This window comes from Triticum aestivum, chromosome 5B (assembly GCF_018294505.1).
Source record: "Triticum aestivum cultivar Chinese Spring chromosome 5B, IWGSC CS RefSeq v2.1, whole genome shotgun sequence".
NCBI lineage: Eukaryota > Viridiplantae > Streptophyta > Magnoliopsida > Poales > Poaceae > Triticum > Triticum aestivum.
The window spans coordinates 451967425-451983563 of NC_057807.1; positions in this window are offsets into that span (position 1 = coordinate 451967425).

The window sequence follows — 16139 nt, forward strand, 5'->3', positions numbered from 1 at the left end:
AAGCATGGCACACTGAACTAACGAGTTGTCATCAGATTGAGCTTGCCAGGCATTCACAACGTCAGCTTCTGCTGCTACAGCAGGCCTTGCACCCAGCGGTGCATCAAGGACATAATTCTTCTATGAAGCAATGAGGATAATCCTCAAGTTATAGACCCAGTCCATGTAGGTGCTACCATCATCTTTCAACTTAGCTTTCTCTAGGAACGCAATAAAATTCAAGGGAACGGTAGCACGGGCCATTGATCTACAACATAGATATGCAAAAAACTATCAGGCCTAAGTTCATGATAAATTAAGTTCAATTAATCATATTACTTAAGAAATCCCACTTAGATAGACATCCCTCAAGTAATCTAAATGATATGTGATCCAAATCAACTAAACCATGTCCGATCATCATGTGAGATGGAGTAGTCATCAATGGTGAACATCTCTATGTTGATCATATCTACTATATGATTACGTTCGACCTTTCGGTCTCCACTGTTCCGAGGCCATATCTGTATATGCTAGGCTCATCAAGTTTAACCCGAGTATTCCGCATGTGCAAAACTGGCTTGCACCCGTTGTATTTGAACGTAGATCTTATCACACCCGATCATCATGTGGTGTCTCAACACGAAGAACTTTCGCAATGGTGCATACTCGGGGAGAACACTTATACCTTGAAATTTTGTAAGGGATCATCTTATAATGCTACCACCATATTAATCAAAATAAGATGCATAAAAGATAAACATCACATGCAATCAAAATATGTGACATGATATGGCCATCATCATCTTGTGCTTTTGATTTCCATCACCAAAGCAACGTCATGATCTCCATCGTCATCGGCTTGACACCTTGATCTCCATCGTAGAGTCGTGGTCGTCTCGCCAAATATTGCTTCTACTACTATCGCTACTGCTTAGTGATATAGTAAAGCAATTACATAGCATTTGTATTTCATACAATAAAGTGACAACCATATGGCTCCTGTCAGTTGCCGATAACTTTTTACAAAACATGATCATGTCATACAACAACTTATATCACATCATGTCTTGACCATATCACATCACAACATGCCCGAAAAAAACAAGTTAGACGTCCTCTACTTTGTTTGTTGCAAGTTTTACATGCCTGCTACGGGCTTCTAGCATGAACCGTACTTACCTACGGCACAAAAACCACAACGGTGATTTACCAAGTTTGCTATTTTAACCTTCACAAGGACCGGCCGTAGTCAATTTCGATTCAACTAAAGTTGGAGAAACAGACACCCGCCAGCCACCTTTATGCAAAACTAGTTGCATGTCTATCGGTGGAACCGGTCTCATGTACGCAGTCATGTAAGGTTGGTCTGAGCCGCTTCATCCAACAATATCGGCGAATCAAAATAAGACACTGGTGGTAAGCAGTATGACGATTACCGCCCACAACTCTTTGTGTTCTACTCATGCATATCATCTACGTATAGACCTGGCTTGGATGCAACTGTTGGGAAAAGTAGCATGCAATTCAAAAAAATTCCTACGCTCACGCAAGATCTATCAAGGAGATGCATAATAACGAGAGGGGGAGAGTTTGTCCACGTACCCTCATAGACCAAAAGCGGAAGCATTAGCTTAACGCAGTTGATGTAGTTGAACGTCTTCTTGAATCAACTGATCAAGCACCGAACATATGGCACCTCTGAGTACTGCACACGTTCAGCTCAATGACGTCCATCAAACTCTTGATCCAATAGAGGTACGCAGGAGTAGATGAGTTCCGTTAGCACGACAGCGTGGTGATGGTGATGGTGATGTGATCCGTGCTGGGCTTCGCCTAAGCACTATGACAATATGACCGGAGGAGTAAACGGTAGAGGGGGCACCGCACACGGCTAAGAAACAATTGATGTGCCTAGAGGTGCCCCCCGCCCCCATATATAAAGGAGGAGAGGGGAGGAGGGCCGGCCTAGGGCGCGCCCAAGTGGGGGAACTCCCACTAGGACTCCTAGTCCTAGTCGCCCCCTTCCTTTCTGAGGCAGTCCTAGATTAGGGGGTGTTCGGATGGCCGGACTATGACCTTCGGCCGAACTCCTGGACTACGAAGATACAAGATTGAAGACTCTGCCCCGTGTCCGGATGTGACTTTCCTTGGCGTGGAAGGCAAGCTTGGCGATACGATATGAAGGTCTCCTCCCATTGTAAACGACTCTGTGTAACCCTAGCCCTCTCCGGTGTCTATATAAACCGGAGAGTTTTAGTCCGTAGGACGAACAACAATCATACCATAGGCTAGATTCTAGGGTTTAGCCACTCCGATCTCGTGGTAGATCTACTCTTGTACTACCCATATCATCAATATTAATCAAGCAGGAGTAGGGTTTTACCTCCATCGAGAGGGCCCGAACCTGGGTAAAAACATCGTGCCCCTTGTCTCCTGTTACCATCCTCCTAGACGCACAGTTCGGGACCCCCTACCCGAGATCCGCCGGTTTTGACACCGACATTAGTGCTTTCATTGAGAGTTCCGCCGTGTCGTCACCATCAAGAAGGATGCCGCATCCCGTCTTTAAAGACGGCGTCGTTGCTAAAGGAGCTTTGGCTGTCGGCCAAACTCTACGGCTAGGCAGGTTTTTGATGACCGCCAGTCCGGCCGCCGTGCCAACAATGACCTCTCAGGCCATCGAAAGCAATCTTCACATTAGCTCGGAGCTCGCCGAGCAGTTAGATCTGATGGAGCTCTTCTCCCTGAACGAACTCTTGGATCGCATCGCGGACCTGGGAGTCGCTACTGATTACGACCAGATTGGGCTTAAACCTGATCAGAGAGAGATCGACTCTCCCCAGATCACCCACCACGTCGAAGTGGTGGAAGAACAATGCGGCGAATCTTCGCCCGCCCTAAGGACCAAATGCATCCGGATTCCCGATCCCTCCAAGTCGGAAACCCGCGGAGGGGAGGATGTCGCCCGAACCCTGAACCTAAAGTCAGGCAGTAGGCCCGATTCATTGAATAATATCCGAGAAAGCAAGCTTCCGAATTCGGAAACCGCTCGGCCCCTGAATCTTACATCGGGCAGGGTTCCGGATTTATTTCCACCCGCCCACCCAACTATACGGGATTTATCCCTAATACGGCAAGAGTCCGGAGAAACAGTACACCACTACTGAGCCAGATTCCTCCTGGTTATGAACAGGATAAAGGACTGCCGTGAGAAAGAAGCAATTTCACTATTCCTTAACAACTGCACGGACATCGGAATCCTCAACGCCATAAGTCGCCGCGAAATTACACGATTCACCGACTTGACATCCATAGTACGAAAGTACTGCGCGATTGAAAGCGTTTGGAAAACCAAAGATAAATCCTGGGACAATTCGGCCCCAAATATAACACGAGTCCGAAACAAAAGGGCGCATTATCGCCAGGCATCCGAGCCAAACATCAAAAATCAAAAACCCTCTACAGGGTACGGGACCGTATTGGAAGGATGGCTCAATGGACCCTGTAGAATTCATAATTCAGGGAAAGCCACACCAACGCACAGCCTCAGAGCATGTTGGATACTACGGCAGGTAGCCAGAAGCGGCGAGGAGCTTTTAACTCTAGCACCCGAAGTATACCTCCCCAGTACGGTGTCGACAGTCTTCGAGACATTCACATCAAACAATGCAAGGAAACAAACGCTCCGCAACCTCGCCAAAGTCTACCAAGTAGCAACGATAAACGCATGGAGTGACACGGCTATCACCTTTAACGCCAGTGACGAACCTAAATTCCGGACAGCGCGAGCACCAGCCGCATTGGTCCTCAGTCCGATAGTGGACAGCTTTCGACTTACAAAGGTGCTCATGGACGGCGGCAGCGGACTCAACCTCATCTACGAGGAAACCCTGCGAAAAATGGAAATTGACTAGAGCTGCGTTGAGCGAAGCAACACAACTTTTAGGGGGATAATCCCAAGCCGGGAAGCGTGCTGTTCAGGAAAGATCACACTGGATGTGGTGTTCGGCACGCCGGACAATTACAGATCCGAGGAGGTCACGTTTCAAGTGGCCCCATTCAGCAGCGGCTACCACGCTTTGCTAGGGCGAGAAGCATTTACAATTTTCCAAGCCATACCCCATTACGGGTACATGAAGCTCAAAATGCCCGGGCCCAACGGAATCATCACTCTCGCAAGTGATCTGGACATAGCACTCCGTGCAGAAAACAAGACAGCCGCACTGGCCCTGGAGGCATTATCTGAGGCCCTAGCGGTCGAGGAGTTACGGCATTGCGCTCCACGATGGACAGGGACGACGTGATACTAGACAAGAGATCCAAGTCCACCTCTTTTAAACTGGCGGACGAAATAGTCAAATTCCAGGTCCATCCAACGGACCCTACAAAAATGGCCTCCATCGGGGCACAATTAAAACCCGATGTAGACGCCGCACTCAGAGACTTTCTGCGAGAAAATTTGGACATTTTCGCCTAGCACCCCTTGGATATGCCAAGAATCCCACGCAGGCTGGCCGAGCACAGCCTGAACATCATAAAAGGGTTTAAACCCGTCAAGCAGACCCTACGACACTTTTCCAAACCTAAGAGACAAGCCATGGGAGAGGAGCTAGCAAAACGCTGGAAGCCGGGTTCATCAGAGACATAAAACATCCGGACTGGCTAGCAAACCTGGTGATGGTACCAAAGAAGGACAAATCTTGGCGCCTATGTGTTGATTTCAAAGACCTAAACAAGGCCTGTCCAAAGGACCCTTTCCCACTCCCTCGAATCGATCAAATCATCGACGCCACTGCAGGACACGACTCACTATGTTTCCTTGATGCATACTCTGGCTACCACCAAATCAAGATGGCAAAGTCAGACTAGGCCGCAATGGCATTCATCACCCCGTACGGCCCATTCTGCTTCAACACGATGCCCTTCGGGCTCAAAAACACTGGCGCAACATATCAGCGCATGATTCAGACATGTCTGGCCAACCAGATCGCCAAAACAGTCAAAGCATACGTAGACGACGTGGTCATCAAAACAAAACACGTCGATACTCTAGTAGACGACTTGAGGCTCATGTTCGACAACCTCCGAACATATGACATTAAGCTCAACCCGGAGAAATGCATTTTCGGCGTACCAGCTGAAAAGCTCCTAGGCTTCATCATAGCCGGTAGAGGAATTGAAGCAAACCAAGCCAAGATCCGAGCTCTGTCACAATTAGATACCCCAAAGGACCTCAAACAAATACAAAAACTGACAGGATGCGTGGCGGCTCTAAGCCGCTTTATCTCCCGCTTAGGAGAAAAGGCATTACCCCTCTATCGCCTCGTACGGCGCACCGACCACTTCGAGTGGACGGAGGCCGCCACGGCCGGACTCGAAGAAATAAAAGCCATATTGGCAACAAATCCGGTCCTGGCCGCGCCCAACACGGGCGAACCAATGCTATTATACATCGCGGCAACCCATCAAGTTGTCAGCGCGGTGCTCGTCGTCGAACGAGAAGCGGACGGACACAAGTTCCCCCTCCAAAAACCAGTGTACTACGTGTCCACTGTGCTAACTCCATGCAAGTCACGGTACCCGCATTATCAAAAGATAGCATACGCGGTATTCATGGCATCCCGGAAGCTGCGACACTACTTTCAAGAGTGTTCCATAACAGTGGCATCCGAAGTACCCCTTAATGACATTATAAACAACCGCGATGCAACGGGCCGGATTGCCAAATGGGCATCAAGCTCCTCCCATTCGACATAACCTACAAGCCAAGGCGAGCTATTAAGTCGCAGGTTTTGGCCGACTTCATTGCCGAATGGACTGAAGCCGAACTCCCTAAAGAATACGGCGCATACTCCAACTGGACCATGCACTTCGACGGCTCCAAAATGTTGGCGAGCCTAGGGGCTGGCGTCGTTCTAACGTCCCCAACCGGGGACACAGTCCAATACGTACTTCAAATAATGTACACGGTTCAAACAACGCAGCCGAATACGAGGCCCTTTTACATGGCCTCTGAATGGCAGTGTCCATAGGCATTCAGCACCTAGAGGTCCGCGGGGATTCAAATCTCGCAATATCCCAAATAAATGGAGACTTCGACGCCAAGGACCCGAAAATGGCAGCTTACCGCAACGCCATCTTAAAGATGTCAGCCCGGTTTGAGGGGCTCGAATTTCATCACATAGCCCGGGAGAATAACCAAGCAGCAGACGTGCTAGCATGCATCGGCGCCAAGCGCGAGGCCGTCCCCCCCAACATCTTCCTAGAAAGGCTGTTCAAGCCATCTGTATCATGGGACAGAGAATCCGGAAACAATAGCCCGGACACAATTACACTTCCCCTCACCGAGCATCCTGACACAATTGGGGGCTACGCCAACGAAACAACGCCGTCAGCCCACGAAATAATGGCAGTCATTGCCCCTTGGACAGAGCCATTCCTAGCCTACCTAACTAGGCAGGAACTTCCCGAGGACCAAAACGAGGCCCGCTGCATAGTGCGGCGATCTAAAGCCTACAAAGTCCACGAGGGAGAGCTTTAGAAGAAAAGTACAACCGGAGTCCTTCAAAGGTGTATCTCCGAAGAAGAAGGACGAGACCTTTTGGCTGAAATCCATGCCGGACTCGGCGGGCACCACGCCGCAGCCCGGGCCCTTGTAAGCAAGGCCTTCCGTACCGGATTTTATTGGCCAATGGCCCGGGCAGACGCTCAGGACTTAGTGCAACGATGTGTTCGTTGCCAGTTATTCTCCAACCAAAGCCACATGCCGCCTACCGCCCTACAAACTATACCCATTACCTGGCCTTTCGCGGTCTGGGGGCTTGACATGGTCGGACCCCTTAAGGAGGAACCCACAAGCAAAAATACCTACTGGTCACGGTGGACAAATTCACCAAATGGATAGAAGCCAAGCCTGTAAAGACGGCCGAATCCGGACCAGTGATAGACTTCATATCCGGGGTTGTACACCGTTACGGTGTCCCCCACAGCATCATAACTGACAACGGCACAAACTTCACGGCCGATGAAGTCAAACTTTGGTGCAAAAACATGGGCATCAAGCTCGACTATGCTTCAGTCTATCACCCTCAAACTAACGGTCAAGTCGAACAGGCCAATGATCTCATCATGAGCGGCATCAAACCCAGACTAGTGCGATCCCTCAAGGAATCTGACACGCACTGGGTAGAGGAGCTTGACTCTGTACTCTGGGGGCTGCGGACCATGCCGAATCGCACTACCGGATTCACACCATTTTTTATGGTATACGGCGCAGAGGCAGTACTGCCATGCGACATAATCCATGACTCACCTCGAGTGCGCATGTACGAAGAAAGAGAAGCCAAGCTCGATCGGCAGGACAGCTTGGACGCATTGGAAGAGGAGCGCGATGTGGCAAAGGCTCGTTCCGCATTCTATCAACAGCAGGCTCGAAGATATCAAAGCAGAGAAGTACGGGCCAAAACGTATAACGTTGGCGAACTAGTTCTACGCCTGCCGGACAAGAAAAAGGATAAATTAAAGCCCAAATGGGAGGGCCCCTTCATCATCGACCAAGTACTGACCGGCGGAGCGTACCGTCTGCGAGGCGCATCGGACAACCGACTCGAGCCGAACCCATGGAATGCAGCACGCCTACGAAGGTTCTACGCCTCGCACCGGACTCCGTGTTCGTCTCCTTCCCTCGTCCCTTTGTTTTATTTTTTGTTTTTATTTTTGGCAGTCCGGGATTTTGTTCCTTCTCCCTCCCCCTTTTTCTCACAAGCCCTTAGGGGCTCGCATGTGCAATATTCGCACGCACCCGACGCGCTACCTGCGCTCACAATACCTGGGGGCTTCTCTACCAAGAAGTTTATATAAAACGGGCCTCACGCCCAAAACATGTGTAATGCTTCCGCATGAACCTTTTATACACCATTATATGCATCGATATGACTTAAGTTTTGGCCAAGCTGGGTTGCCTGGCTCCTGTGCTTACCCCTACGTTCCCGTTCGTTCGGCTAGGTGGTAAAGGGAGCACCTCTGCGATTGTTACTGCCGGGTCAGCCGGATGTGTACCTCAGACTGGGTGAAGCCGAAAGCTAGCGTTCTTAAGGGAATATTCGGTCGGTGAGCTAAAAGATGATCTTTCGTATTTACTTTTTTGCCCCCAGATGCTTTTCTGCTCTTTCTGGCAGTTCGGACATGCACTTTAGGGCATGCCTCCCAGGGAAAGGAACCCCTAACGGAACTATTCTCTCTGGAAGATGTTTCTTACTAACCATGTAATATAACATAACTAGTTGGGCACTTGTCTGCTAAAGCACTTATGACCCCTACGCCTTGTCTCCATGCATGCCCCGGTTCTTACATAACCAAGAGGGTATTCGGACACACTCCGGACTATAGGGTCCAGAGGTCGAAGCGAAAAGGTCCGCAATGACAAACGATCTACAATCCGGCTAGAGGACATTTTTTATGTCATTTTTACATAGTCAATCCGACTCGGCATATTCTTCTTCAATGCCATCTAACAGGCGGTCTAATTTACAGTCCTGTTGGGAATACTTTGCAGCCAGCTCCACCTGGCCATATGCCAAGCTGACCGGGATCTCCTTTCCGTCCGGACCTATAGGGCCGACCTCGGCCATGTGGTTTGGGTCAGCCTTCGTGTACCGAGTCTTCACCATGGCCCAGGCCTCCCTGGCACCTTGACGGCAAGCCGATATCTTCCATAACCGGAAGCGCTGCCGCACTCCCTCCAGCTTCTTGGCAAGCTCCTCAAGGCCTTCGGGCACGGAGAGGGATGGCCACATAGCCTGGATGACGCCTCGCATTGCCTGCCGAACTCGCTCGTGTAGTTGCAACAGCTCGGGAAGAAGGTCTCCCGATGAACCGGGCATTTCCTCCGCCGGACGACCCGTCAGCAGACCTACAGACATAGCTCTGTCAATCGACTTCCTCGCCGAATTCTTTTTTCGAAGATTCGTTCAAGCACTTACTAAAAATGCCGCGTCGAAGTCGCCGATTCTCCTTCACGGCAGAAGACAGCTGAATGCGAACATCTTTCAGTTCCTCGCCTAGCTGGGTATTGGCGTCTTGAAGCTTGTTCTTCTCTTGCCTCACCCTCGTCAGCACGTTCTCGCCAGCCTTTAGTTGGCGTAGGAGTTGTTGCTGGTCCGGATTTACTCCGGCCTCATCTGCATTATTATAGTCAGGGTTGCACGCCTGCCGCATTTCAAAACGGAGGTACCTTTCGAAGCACATATTACCTGCGGGCGTCCCCTTGACATTCTCTGAAGTGGCCAATGCGGCCTCGAGCTGAGCCTTGCACTCTTCGAGCTCCTGGGACAATTGCGTGTTCTTCTTTGTAAGACACTGCATAGCACATGATCCTTCAAACAGTTATCTTCACTGTTTCAAGTCTCGGGGGCTACTGACATATATAACCTTCAATTCTACTCACCTGTATGTCTTTCACATACTGCTCCGTGGCTCTGGCTAGACCATTTTGAGCAGCACGGAGATACGCATCTCCTGTATTAAAGGCGTCCAACGCCTCTGGGGAAAACACGCGTCACGGAGAACAGTCCGGCGACGCCTGTGGTTTAGGGCACTCTCCACCTCTGAATTGGTGGCAGATAGCCCGTCGGCGCCCTCTGTCGGAGGAGCGCCCGAGGCGCGTCCCGTGTCCGCCTCCGCTTCCGGACCCGGCCTCGAACCTTGGCCGGCGGACATAGTCCGGCGGGCTCTCTTCTTTCTAAGAAAATCATGAGCATTAGTAAGACTCAAGGGCATAAACCCTAGGCGTTAAATCCGCACACCATACCGTTGCACCGGAATCTCGATCTGGTCCGCACTTCTTTTTGGCCCGCCTGGTTTCAGCGGCCCTTGTTGGCTGCCCACCGTGGGCTCGGCCTTCCGCCTCAAGGATTTACCCTGCGAAATACTGTTAGTGCACGGCACACAAGATAAAGCATGAGAATACTGGGACTTCGGTCTTAGTTACCTTGGAGGCTGGAAGTAGTCTGGGGTAGTCGGCAGTGATGGCCACTAAAGAGTTATCCTTGCTCAATTGATGAAATACTCCATGAACCAACTCCATGCATAAGTCCGGATCTTCTTGGGAGGCCGGATCGAGGGACCGTTCCGGATCCACGGGTTGTGGAGCAGGGTTGTTTATTTCCTTCACAGCCTGGTGCACCTCCTGCGTTTAAACATCACTAGTCTAAGTACTCGACTATGGGAATTTCGAAAATGGATAGGCAAGTGAAAGTGTCCGCTCACCCAACTAGGAGGATTGTACATAGAGAATCCGCCTTCCGGGTTGACACGGAGGAATTCTTCCTCTTCCCCCTTGTACAAAGCGGATAAGATTCTCGTTAAAGTGGCGGCCGAATCTGGCCCCTTGCGACCGCACCGGGTAGCATCATCCTCCCCGTTGAAATCCCACATGGGGTGGCCTCTGTATTGAAGCGGCTGCACCCCTCGCGTGATGCATATGGCCATGACCTTGATCATGGTCAGTCCGGAATGAGCCAACAACCTTATCCGGCTCATCAGGTACAGGACGTCCCTGTCAGCTTCCCTCTGAGGGTTCCGTGGGCGCCAACTCAGGCGCTTCTTCAACGGGGCATTATTGAACTCGGGGAGGCCGATCCGTACAGGGTCCGGCAGGGGGACGTCATCTATATAAAACCATTCCGAGGGCCAGTCTTCGGACACCCTCTTTGGGGTGCCGGATAGATATCCGGTCCCGGCGATGCGCCATAGTTCGGCTCCGCCCACTTGATAAATAGACCCCTCCTGAGAACGAGGCACAAGGCAAAACAACCTCTTCCACAGCGCGAAATGGGCCTCAACGCCCAAGAACAGCTCGCAGAGGGCCACGAAGCCCGCAATGTGCAGAATGGAGGCGGGCGTGAGGTTGTGTAGCTGGAGGCCGTAGAACTCCAGCAACCCTCGAAGAAACGGATGAATTGGAAATCCGAGTCCTCTCATCAAATAAGGGACTAGGCATACCCGCTCTCCTCGAGAGGGATTGGGGACGCTCTCCGCCTGCTCTCCGCCGCTATAGGTAGCAATCCCGGCTCGAACTGGGACCATATATGCTGGGGGGAGAAGCCCCTTGGACTGAAGCACTACTAGCTCGCTATGCGGGACGGAACACCGCCCCCAATCTCCGGGCCGAGCGCTGGAGGGGCGAGAGGAGGAGCTGCACCGACCGGCCATGGTGGAATGGATCTCTGTCGAAGGCACTCTGATGAAATCTCGCGGAGGGAAGATGGTGTGAATTGGATCTAAATCCCCGTCTCTTTTATGGGCGGTTCATTAACGCAACCAGGGGGGTAACTGAAAAAATCCCCTGGCTTTTCGCATTCGTTTGACACGTGGAAGATGGTCATTATGGGGCACAGAAGCAGAGGAGGGCAGCACGCACTAGAAGCCGGACACTATTCGACGGATACAGAGAATTTGCAGGAGAACCCGCCTTGCAATGCCGAAGACAACTTGCGCGCCGGACTCGTCGTCATTGAAGCCTGGTTCGGGGGCTACTGAGGGAGTCCTGGATTAGGGGGTGTCCGGATGGCCGGACTATGACCTTCGGCTGGACTCCTGGACTATGAAGATACAAGATTGAAGACTCCGTCCCGTGTCCGGATGGGACTTTCCTTGGCGTGGAAGGCAAGCTTGGCGATACGATATGAAGATCTCCTCCCATTGTAACCGACTCTGTGTAACCCTAGCCCTCTCCGGTGTCTATATAAACCGGAGAGTTTTAGTCCGTAGGACGAACAACAATCATACCATAGGCTAGATTCTAGGGTTTAGCCACTCCGATCTCGTGGTAGATCTACTCTTGTACTACCCATATCATCAATATTAATCAAGCAGGAGTAGGGTTTTACCTCCATCGAGAGGGCCCGAACTGGGTAAAAACATCGTGTCCCTTGTCTCCTGTTACCATCCGCCTAGACGCACAGTTCGGGAACCCCTACCCGAGATCCGCCGGTTTTGACACCGGCACTTTCCAACAGAGGGGGAAAGAGGGAAGTAGAGGGATAGGGAGAGGGAGAAGGAAAGAGGGCCGCCCCCCCTTGTCCAATTAAGACTCACATGGGGGGGAACCACCTCTTGCGGCCTTCCTTGCCTCTCCTCTTAGGGCCTATGAGGCCCATTACTTCCCCAGGGGGGGGGGTCCGGTAACCCCTTGGTACTCTGAAAAATATTTGAAACACTCCGGAACCATTCCAGTGTCCGAATATAACCTTTCAATATATCAATCTTTACCTCTCGACCATTTCGAGACTCCTCGTGATATCCGTGATCTCATCCGAGACTCTGAACAACCTTCGGTCACCAAAACACATAGCTCATATAACACATATCGTCATCGAACGTTAGGGATGCGGACCCTACAGGTTGGAGAACTATGTAGACATGACCGATACACCTCTCTGGTCAATAACCAATAGCGGAACCTGGATGCTCATATTGGTTCCCACATATTCTACGAAGATCTTTATCGGTCGAACTGCAATGTCATCATACGTTATTCCCTTTGTCATCGGTATGTTACTTGCCCGAGATTCGATCATCGGTATCTTCATACCTAGTTCAATCTCGTTACCGGCAAGTCTATTTACTCGTTCCGTAGTGCATCATCCCGCAACTAACTCATTAGTCACATTGCTTGCAAGGCTTCATATGATGTGCATTACCGAGAGGGCACAGAGATACCTCTCCGATACTCGGAGTGACAAATCCTAATCTCGATCTATGCCAACCCAACAAACACCTTCGGAGATTCCTGTATAGCATATTTATAATCACCAAGTTACATTGTGACATTTGATAGCACACAAGGTATTCCTACGGTGTCCGGGAGTTGCATAATCTCATAGTCGGAGGAATATATATTTGACATGAAGAAAGCAGTAGCAATAAAACTGAACGATCATTATGCTAAGCTAACGGATGGGTCTTGTCCATCACATCATTCTGCTAATGATGTGATCACGTTTATCAAATGACAACTCATGTCCACGGCTAGGAAACTTGACCATCTTTGATCAACGAGCTAGTCTAGTAGAGACATACTAGGGACACGATGTTTTGTCTATGTATTCACACATGTATCAAGTTTCCGGTTAATACAATTCTAGCATGAATAATAAACTTTTATCATGAATAAGGAAATATATAATAACAACTTTATTATTGCCTATAGGGCATATTTCCTTCACATCTGCTATCCTCCACCAATACGCTGCTAGCAAATTATCCTCCCTCCTCCCACCGTGCTTGGAGGTGGCCATCCCGGATGTGAGCACCGGACATCGCCCATCCACGGACACCGGGGAGTTCCAATGTGCCTACGTTAGTTTTAGGATACACGTTAGGGCCTGGGTCGCAGGAAAAATACGAACAAGTGGAGCCGACCGTGCTACCATGTAGCTTTTGTTCGCCACCATGCTGATTTATGGGTGAGATGAGGACAAGGGAACTAGAACAACACTAGGCCTCACGAGGGGCATGTTGGAGACTTTGTTGTGGGCCCATATCAGCAGGGGAAAATCATCAAGAATCTGGGAAAGATGTGGCAAACAATCAATGCCAGGCAAAGCGGGGGAAAATCCTCAAATAGCAAACAAACATGTGGAAAATTCTCAAATCCTCCGCTTGCGTTTCCCTAAGGCAAGGAACTCACCAATCTTCACCATAGGAAAAAGTGAATAAACTCTAGAAAGGGAAAGGTGTGGCTGCTCCCAGGTGTTCTCATACCCTTTATCATAGCTCTCCAGTTCTTTCGAGATTCCCACAAAAGTCTGACTACCTGGAGATGTTATGTAGTGTGTGATTTGTAATCACAGCGCATTAACAGACGTAGCACATGAACTTGTTGCAGCCCGTGCACATCACTCTTTCGGCACGCTAAGTTTCTCTCTCAAGTTACATCATCATGCATGCAAAGGTTTTCTCACCTACTAAAGAAAGTTGTATCTCTTGCTATCTCACACAGAGGATCTCTCTCACATGCTCTCTCTCTCCCACTTCTCCAAAAAAGTGAAGTTCCCTCTAACAGGCTATATCTCTCCATTTTTTGTCACTTCTTAAATAAAAGTGAAGTTTTCCCTTACAGGTGCTATCTCTACCTCTCTCCATTTTGCTCTATCACTTCTCAAAAGTAAAGCTCCTCTCTCTCTTTATATTGTCAGTGTGCCTCTCAAAGTCTGACACATCGTCTTCTCAATGAATAGTGTACAATATGTTAAAACAAGAAGAGTACTGCAGTATTGTTTCTCTCAGCTGTCGAGGAATGGAATCTCTCAGATGGACAATGCCTGGTTTACTTTTGATTGACTCTGCAAATTGCACTGGAGGAGAAGGCCCTGGTCCAAATCTCGAGGGAAGGAAGCAGTGTAGATAGTGAGGTGTACCTACACCCCGGAGTAGAAAAGCCAGTCTCCTCCAGAAAACACTTGATAAAGATGCATTTCATCACACCCTCGGCAGCTTATGAATAACAATACATAGGGACCAGGGGTAATTGGTTCATTCATCTCATATGCGTATGATATAATAATAATCAAGATCAATAAATTCCTTCCTACCATCTTACATGCACAGAAAGGCGCCATATATGCATATAATTGTCGAATGAAGTGAATCATCTTCAGATGAAAAGAAAGCAAGTAAGCACCAAACTCATCTTGTCACAACATTTGGCCTAAGTTCCTGCATGGATATGTACATATAAGTTGCAATATTTTTAGGTTAATAAAAATACTCAAGTAAATTAGGAGTTGACGCCTAGTAACCAACAAAAAGAAAAATAGAGTGAAAAAACCCAACTCATCGGTTAACATCACAATGGCAGACACCATACATATGGTTTATGAGGTGAATAGTGCTAAAAGTACAGGACCTATGACCAACATATTTGAGGCATAGCCCCACTCTTGGTGACCAACTGCTTCTGTTGAGGTGATATTTTCCAAGAGCTTTGTCACTTAGAGGGTGACTTCGTATGATGGTGTCACCCGTAATGGTAGGCATTGCCTTGATACTAACACTCAGACTCCATCCGATGGCTCATCGACTCTTTTCGAAACCCATCAGGAGAGCATTGTCCCCGATGCTTCTTAGCGGGATAATTCTTCCTAGCATAGGATCCGCTATTCAATAGACTCCCATGAAAGTGACTAGCAGGATCTCTGAGTCATATTCTACTAATCCGAAAGGGTTGCGGATCTGACTCGTGCATACCGGGATAATCTTCAATGGCGGAAACCAAGACAAGCTGAACCCCGACATCTCCTCATGAGGTGGGTTAATCTGGAGAATCTGTACTTCACTGGTAGACATGACCTTCTGCACCATGTAAAGTTTTCCCTAGGATGAGATGATGGTCTCATATAGGGATAATATTTCGGTCTCATCTGTGGAGAAACTCCATTGCTTGTCCTTGGTGGTAGCGAAGAGTACGCGTCACGTACGTGAAAGCACCATCATCATGGCAACTCCCTTGGAGGCAGTTGCACTGCCAGGCAACAAATAATAATGCATTCCACTTGGATTCGATCCCAAGGTTATTGTGTTATACGTGATAGGTGGGAACCTTGCAACGTCCCCCGTGAAGGGGTGAAGGAGGCAGATGTTGTTGTGTTGGTCACTGTATTTGCCAGTATTGCCGCTGCAGGAGGACCGGACATAGGATGACATGGTCCTCGAGAAGAGGAACTCGAGGGCGGACAAATACTCTGGTGTTGAGGTTGAGGAAACGGTTTCTGCCATCTCTGAGGTGGAGTCCATGGCCATTAGGCAGCATCATTGATGTAGGGTAGAACCCTAGATGCCCGATCTTTCACGATTGAAGGGGATCCTACGAAAAACACGAAGAACACGGGGGGAACACGAGGGGAAACACAAGAGAAATCACTCAACCAACAAGATCCAGTCACAAATATGCTAGATCCTTGAAACAGAAAGAGTGATACATGATTCGAAGTCAACAAAGGACGATACAAAGGGTCTTCTCCATGAGGAGGTCTTGAAGGGTCTTCCCGTGATGGGGTCTTGAATCCGCTTGGGGGATCTTCTCCGAAGAGGTCGTGAGCTCCGAGGAGAAGTAACCAAGTGGATGAGCAAAGCTCTATCTCAAATATGAGCTATCA